An 8,801-nucleotide genomic window follows, 5' to 3' on the forward strand; every position below is an offset into this window, starting at 1 on the left:
GTCAATTAAGATAAAATGGGATGACACCCTGGATGCTACTGTTGGACAAAAGGCCAAAACCAAAGAAAAGCGTCTTCTGAGAAGATAAGACAAGTATTCTAGTTCTAGATGTCTATAGTATAGAAATTTGTATCTTACATACTTTAGATTTCACTTTTTTTCCTGTTTTGTTGGTGTTAAAGGAATGACTTGGTGAAAAATCGAATGTACACAATTTTCCACTTACCTCAGTTGTAGCTGATCAGCCAAGACATATTTGGTGTCTAAATTTTGCTTCTTTACTTTTGAGCACTTCTTTACTTTTTGCATTTTATGATTCTGGCCCATTGAACCTTATATTCACTGCCTCCGAACTGCATAAATTCACTGATAACTGTACATTTCTACCAGCAACAGCAACAACAACAGTATACCCTGTTTTGACTTTCTTCACTGTAATGTATTGCTCTGGAAATTATACTAATTACTTCATACTGAATCAGAAATAGAGAGAGAGCACAGTCAGGTTGTGTTCTGTGATGAACTGACAGAACAAAAAGTCTCTGATGCTGTAACATCATCTGAAAGATGAGATCAAATGTATCTCTGCAAATGCATGTTTAATAAGTTACACTACAGGTGCAGCAGCTTTAATGTTTTTCTGCAATCAAATTGACTGATAATCGGATTATTACAGCACAACACTGGCTAAATTCTGGCTAAAGTGATGCTCTGATGTTTTGGTTCATTTCTCATGTTATGCATTATCTGTTTTGTCTCTGTACAGTGTCTCTGTACAATGTTCTCACAACAAAAGAATTTCACATTAATGGGTGTATCTGTGCTTGCAATCTGTACAGAAAACTTTTAGGCTAGTAAGTCTTAAAAAATTGAAAATGAAAAACAAATGAGTACATCAGAATTATTTGGCCAGAATTTGTGGGGAACTTGCATTAGACTATATTTTCCATGCCATAGCCTTATACAGCCATATACCTACAAAACTGTGACAAAACCATATTTTATAGGGGTTAACTGTAGGGGCTGACACTAATGTCAGCCAGTTGTATTATACCCTCTTCTCCTCCAAGGCTGTTTGCCCCTGAAAGAAACTCCATGTACACTTTCAAACCCTTCAGTTCCCCTCTGCACATTATTGATTTTCATCTCTTCACTTACAGTAAGATGTCATTATGTATCTACAGGAACTATGGAGACCAGTGACTTTGAACGTGACTTTGTTACCATTCTGCTGGCTCCACTCACTTGAAACACAGCAGACTGGACCAATATGACCAAACAGAGAAAATGTATCTTGATGACCCTTGTTTTTTATTCTCTAATTAAACTGATGAAATCATTGTAGGGGTAGAATAAAAAATACTGAACAAGGCTTTCTGTAAAGGCTATTTAACAGATACATGATTTTTTTTTTTTTCAGGTAGATTAATTTTTGTCGACAAAAGGGGAAAATCTCAACACAGGACAGTAACACCAGTGACACTTTGTAACAGTAACACAGAACTATAACACCAGAGACACTTTGGAACAATAATACAGAGCTATAACACCAGATACACCTTTGAACAATAACACAGAGCTATAACACCAATGACACTTTGACACAACTAACACAAAACATTTTGTTTAGCTACTTCTTTCTCATAGCTCAATAAAACAAATGGAGAAATACTGCCTAAAGTGCAGACCCAACATACATTGATATAACATTTGTGTTTGTAGGCAAAAGAGGAAATATTTTATTCTGATTTGAATTTGAGGAAAAATGATTGTTTGCTTGCTGTCTTGTTTCGTGGGAAGTAAGTTTTCGTTGTATTTTTATATGGTTGCAATTTCACGATGTTTCTTAAAACAAAAGTGAAGTTCCAACTCCAATCAATCAATACAGTAAATCAAACATAATTACGTAATTAGATTTAAGCTGTATAGCAAAATGACAGGAAATGCATACAGTATAATAACAAGGTGGAACATAACCCACCATTCAGCACAACCCAAGAGCCCTAAATATATCACATGAAGCAGTGCTGTGATGTGGATAGGCTTTCCCTGACAATAAAACAGACAATTAAACACACTTACCGTAGGTCTCTAAAGATGTCCAACTGTTGCTAGCTTAGCTGAAATTACAGGCTGCGCATGAGTAGGATGTTCCTGGGGCTGCCAAATGTCTAAATGTCATCTTATATCTGAGGTTTCGCTGAAGTTCTATTATCTAATTGTATTTTGCATCAAACAACTTTCTCATGAATATGTTTCACATTTATTTTAAATTTTTAAAATCTCAATACTTGTATTAGCCCAGATTATAAGCACTTTGCTATGTTTTGCTTGTTACCTGATACATGAGATGTGTACAAACAGCAATCAGTAGGTTAGATGTTTCCATGTGGTAGTTCAGGAGTACATAATGAATCCTGTATGCAAAATGCAATATAAATGCATTAGTAAGGCATTCTATGGCAAACATAATGCCTTATAATACAGAGTGAAAGCTTTTGTAATTGCTCTTAAGTAGTTACAATTACATGCATAACACTTTGTAAAGAAAGAGCTTATGCCTTTATAAAGTCAGGTTTCATAACGCATTATAAAATCTGCTCAGAAGAACATTGTAGACACTAATAAATGTAACTGTGTAATTCCACAAAAAGACACTATGTAGAGCTTTAAAAGAGACTTTAAGTAAAATGAGGTTTAAAAATGTCTTTTTAATATTAAGGAAATTTCATTTCTGTTGGTAATTTTTGTTGGTAATACCTCAGCATTATAAATAATCTTTACAGGGTAAAGTAAATGTGATGTGGGAAATTCACTCCACAGCTATCATTTACCGTCAGTATCCACTAGCTAACATAAAGCAGCTCTCTGTGCTGCTAACAACTTACATTCTTAAAAAAATATGGTTCTTCAAGGGTTCTTTAGTGAAGAAAACAGTCCTACAAGAACCATGAATGCTCAAGGAACACTTTGCATGATTCAGATTGATGGAGAATGTGCTGTAGATGGTAGACTCTTTTAATATGGAGCAGTGCTGTTGTAATACATGCAGAATGTGGTTTTGCATTGTCTTGCTGAAATAAGCAAATCCTTCCCTGAAAAAGATGTCATCTGGATGGTAGCATATGTTGTCAAAACATGTATATATCATTCAGCATTAATGATGCCTTCAAAGATGTGTCAGTCACCCATGCCATGTGCACTACTGCTCCCCTATATCATCATGAATACTGGCCTGAGTGGTCTTTAGCCTGGAGGACACAGCGTCCATGATTTCCAAAAAGAATTTCAAATTTTGATTTGTCGGACCACAAGATACATTCCCATTTTACCTCAGTCCATTTTAAATAAGCTCAGGCCCAGAGAAGGTGGCAGAATTTCTGGATCCTGTTTATGTACAGTTTCTTCTTTGCATTTTAGAGTTTTAATTTGCATTTGTGGGAGCAGCAACAAACTGTTTTCATAGACAGTGGTTTTTAGAAGTGTTCCTGAGCCCATGTAGTGATTTCCTCTACAGAATCATGTCTGGTTTTGATGCAGTGCCACCTGAGGGCCCAAAAATCATGTCCAGCATTTTTTGGCCTTGTCCCTTACATACAGAGATTTCTCCACATTCTCTGAATCTTTTAATGTTATCATGTACCATAGATGATGAAAAGCAAAAGTTCTTTGCTATTTTATTTTGAAAAATGTCATTCTTGAGTTGTTGCACTATTTGATCATGCAGTCTTTCACAGAGTAGTGAACCCCTCCCCATCTTTACTTATCTATTATACCCAGTCATGTTACTGACCTAACAATAAAATTTCTCACTTTCAACATTTGATGTTGTCTTTGCACTATTTTCAGTTAAATACAGGGTTTAAATGATTTGCACATCATTTCCTTTTGTTTTTATTTACATTTTGCACAGCGTCCCAACTTTTTTGGAAATGGCGTTCTGTGTTTTTAACTAAAGAACCCTTAAAGAACCACCTTTTTAAAGTGTGTTGTTTTGGTTACTAACTGCTAACAGTCTAGCATATGTAGTCAGCTAGCCTAGCATCACAATTTCCAGTTAGCAAACTCATTCAAATTCACACTGCATTTACAAGTTGCGCTTTTTCAAAACAAAACAAAACAAAACAAAACAAAACAAAACAAATTCACCTTTAGAATTTAAAGCAGTGCCAGGTCTCCCCAATCACCTCTTTTTCTCACATTATATTTAGTATATTATTTCATGTCTCCCACAGCTGTTGGGGTCAGAGGTGATTATATACAATAAATTTTCACCTGGACGTACATCTGGGTCTGTTTTGATGCAGAAAATATATCAGAATCTTGTTATAGTACATAACAGCATTCACATTTACAATTTTCTTATGAACAGATATTACAATATGATATGAAATCAGATATTATAAAGTTATATATTCTTATTTTGAAGTGCTACCCATTTAGCTATAACTATTCCTAAGCTTGTGCAAGGTAATAAGACATTATGTATGCCAAAAAACTGCATCTATAATGCATTATGAAAACAGGATTCATAGGAAGTGCTACCGCAGTTTTCACTGCTGAAATTCCAGGATGAAGAAACACACTACAGTAAAAATTAAAGTCATCAGTCCAAAAGAAGTGAAGCTATCATACCTATGCTACCACGTCACAGATGTTACATTTTTCTTAAGGCTATAGGGTAATACCGCAACATACAGCATGTCAGGTCACATCCAACTGCACCAGCAGCAGTGAAAAAGTCCTGAATTTACTTCATTCACCTGTGCATCATTTTACATGAATGAAATACATTACCTCACCATACACAGTTACTGTCAAAAGTAAGGAAACTGAAAGACAAAACTGTGTTGATGTGATATCTTTTCATTCACATGAAAATAATGTGTTTGAAATAAATTAAATTCAGTGCATCGGTTCTTTCAGAGTGTATTTAAAAGTTTGCAGATTGTTACACATGAAATACGTTCATTTTCTTGATATTCTGGGTCTCTCAATCTTACTGTGGTTAGGTCAGTTATTCTCTGGAAAACCCAAACCTGCTTTTGCGGAGAAGAACACAGGTACATAAAATGGATTTTATTGTGTTTTTGTCACATCTCTGTGGCAGACTGTGCTATGTTCTGCTAAGCCTTGAGAATCACTAACCCTCTAATCTCTCAGGAGAAATAAGAGTTAATAGTTCTAGAAAACCAGGGTCACACTCCATACTCTCAGCAAGACAGAGCGACGCTAAAGAAGACAAAAGAGGACAGAATGGATTGTGTCCACTCTAAGACGGCATTCATCAGTATGGCCTTCACTTACTGTAACACAATATTTTTTTAGAATTTGTTCTAACACAGATCTAGACTGATAATCTGCAGCCAAGATTTTACAGTTCATACTGGTAATCTTATGCCGTCCGTAAGGTAGTTGTGGGCAGTTTGACCAAAAATGTATATCATACGTATATTTAAAATTTCGGACTGTAGATCAGTGGCTTATTATTCTGGAATGTCCCTTCACCTTTTAATGGGAACCATTTTTGACATCCAAAGTAAACCTTAAGTATTTTATAAAACTGAATGATATGTCGATAAACCTATATCAGTATTGTTTTAAAGCCAAAGCTGTGCTAAATCTTGGGTCCTGTCTGACTCTCTACAAAGCTGAAGTTGGCTTTTTATTAGCACCTTTTTGTTAGAACTTCCCACTCCACCTTAAATGGAGCAGCTGTTAAATTTTGGCACCTGTTCAGGTGCTTAAATGCACCTGCTGCATCATTTAAAGTGGAATGGGAAATTTGAATAAGAAGCCAATTTTGGCTTTGTTGAATTCCTCAAGCCATTTGTCTCATGTGTGCATCCCATAGACTCGTGTCATCAGTCAGGGGTGCATGTTAAACTAAGGTTAATCTGTACTTCAGCAGCCTGCTTCATAATCAACCGACTAGACAGCAGGAGGTGATCAAGAGAGGGCTGCTTTTTCATTCAGATGTGACTGAAACATCTCTGGCTTAGCCATCCAGCTAAAAGGGGATAACATTAGCGTGATTTGCACTGTTTGTTTATTGCGTTAGTTGTGAACTTTGACCAGTATACTTGTTCAAACCACTACTACCTTAAGTCATTTCAAAATAACCAGCATAAGAGTTGTGGTGGCATTACTCAGGCCAAAGGTACCAAGCTCTTCAGAGTTTGATATATACTTCTCCAGAACGTTAACATTTCCCAAGAGCCTATATTTACTTGCACTATAAAATTCAGAGAAGCAGACCATCACTTCTCGGAATGGTCCCTTTCAAAACAGCACAGAGTCCTTGTGCAAAAAATTGCCTGCTCAACTCATCTGCTCAATAAACAAAAAACGTCCAGCCAGGAGAGAAAGAATTCTAGCCAGAAAGAGGCCCATACAGGCGAGCTCATTTTGTTTTAAGGACTGACAACCAAATATTACCTGCTTTGCAAACTCCAGTATACAGAAACTATACAGACGAATAGATAATAGACAGAAACGTAATTAATCTTGCAAAAAAGCTTTAAGCTTCTTTCCAAAATGTTCGATATTTGAGGCTGAGACTCAGACACAGTACGCTTTACACTTCACCTTGGATTCACCTTGCATTTCTACAAAACCCATTTACACCATCCATATCTGCATAATTACCCTCTTGTCTAATTTATTTGAGGAGGATAAACGCCGTCTGTGCAGAACCGATGCACAGTCTATGTGTTCTCAGTGCGCGTGCGGTATTCTGTGTGCGCTGATCTCATGAACAGTTGGCTTATCCCTAGAGAAAAGGTGAAGGAGGAGGCAAGAGCAAACAATGAAAACTGGCTGTCGAGATTAATCAGGATTGGAACCCAGAGTGCTCTCCATGACATCTCAACAGCTATTACACGTGCTCACACATACCATTCACTCATTCAACACTCTTTCAGACCCCACCAGTGTGCCCTAGTGTAAGGCTTCTATCTAGAGATGCTGGTGCTTTTGACTTAGTTTGTTTACACAGTTACTCCCTGCCCTCACATGCTGCTCTCAGCTTTTCACTGTTTAAATAAATTGTACAATTAGCAAGCTAGCATGAACAGTGCACTTATGGTCAGAGCAGTGGTTGTCAATATCGCTCCTGGGACTCCACTACACATCTCTTGGTTGCTGTGCTGACACACCTAATTCAGTGAATCAGATAATTATCAAGCCACTTATGAGCCAATATATATTTGGATGGTACAGTATAAACACATTGGAAAATATATATGTACTTATACATCTTTGTATGCATATATATGTATATATATATATATATATATATATTTATAGTCAGTATATATGTAGTCATCACTAAAATGTAGTCAGCCAGCCAAGACATCAAGCACATACCATTCTTTTCAGATTAAACACAAGTATGAGTACATAAAGTACTTGCCGATACTAAGTTTGATACTATAATCAATTACCTACTTAGAACTAAGTAGTTGTTAGTGTAAATGAGTGCAATGGACCTTAACAATTAAATCATCAAAATAGCTGTTTTTAAAAGACACACATTAGCTAGCTCTTACATTAATTACCTTAAATAGAGTACTTGCCTTTTGTTGCACATCAGAAAAGCACTTCACTATAGCTGTCAGTGAAGTATGTTTCATAGTTTTGATCTTCATCTGTTTCTTTCAACAACAGTCTCTGTAGCACAGTAACAGCAGGAATCACATCTGAGACTAGTGCATTCAAGGCTATTCCAAGGAGCTCACTTTTGAACTTTTATGTCTGAAGTCTTTTGTTTGGCTGGTTGAGCTGTCGCTGAATGTCCTCTAAAGCCAGACATGCACAGTGCGATTTTAGAAATCTTGTTCTTTGGTGAGTCACACTACGTTTGAATGGACCACCAGGTGTGAACAAAGCCGACAATTTATATGCTCACACTGTACAAAAATGCTCCATCAATGCTACGTGAAATGCAGCCCAATCAGACAGCTCTGTCTGTGAACAATTTCAAATAAGCCTGTTTCATTCGAAATAACATGCTGCATACTGAGTACTGAGCAAATAAACAGAGAAACTGAGCCACAGCACTGTGTGATGTACACTGTAAGACAATATGGTCTCTCTACAGCCTATTTTACAAAGATCATTTAAAAAACCACTGTTTATACCTCACAATTCTATTCAGTCAAGCAGAGTAAAGTTGGAATATACAAACTTTGGTAGGAAATGTCAGCTTTTTTTCGCCTCCATTTTGCTAGCCTACGTGTCTCCACCTGTGTTGGGAAAGTGGTTGTAATTGTATGTGTTTAAAATCACAGTGTGCTCCTGGAGGGAATTTGCCAAGGCAGAATGTTTAAAGTGAACTGTGGCTTCTTGTCCGACCACTACAGTGTCAGAAACACTTCTCTGTGTAAGCAGTATCAGCTGGTATCGAATGTTAATATCTGCCAATTTTTACGAGTGAAGTACAAGTAAATGAGCATGGTATCAGCCATGGTACCAGTATCGGTATTGATGCATCCCTAGTGCATACAGACCCCAAGGGGGGCTTGAGCCCCTGCCCTTTTGCCCTCAGGCTGTACAAAAAGTATAATAACTGTGTTTTATATTCTTTAAGATCCATTTCAGAGACAATCAGATCATCCTCCCTCTGGGAATAGTGCTAGTTTGTTGTCTCGGGTCCCACAGGCTTCATCGCTCTGGTGCAGTACTGGTGCCTATGGAGATCGCATCTCAGTAACTTTGACCTATCATGGATGCGTGCTCTCCACAGCTCCACAGCACTGGAAACCTCTTTTAAGAAGCAGCACATTACAATGTGGTTACTT

Source organism: Colossoma macropomum, unplaced genomic scaffold (genome assembly GCF_904425465.1).
Source record: "Colossoma macropomum unplaced genomic scaffold, Colossoma_macropomum, whole genome shotgun sequence".
NCBI lineage: Eukaryota > Metazoa > Chordata > Actinopteri > Characiformes > Serrasalmidae > Colossoma > Colossoma macropomum.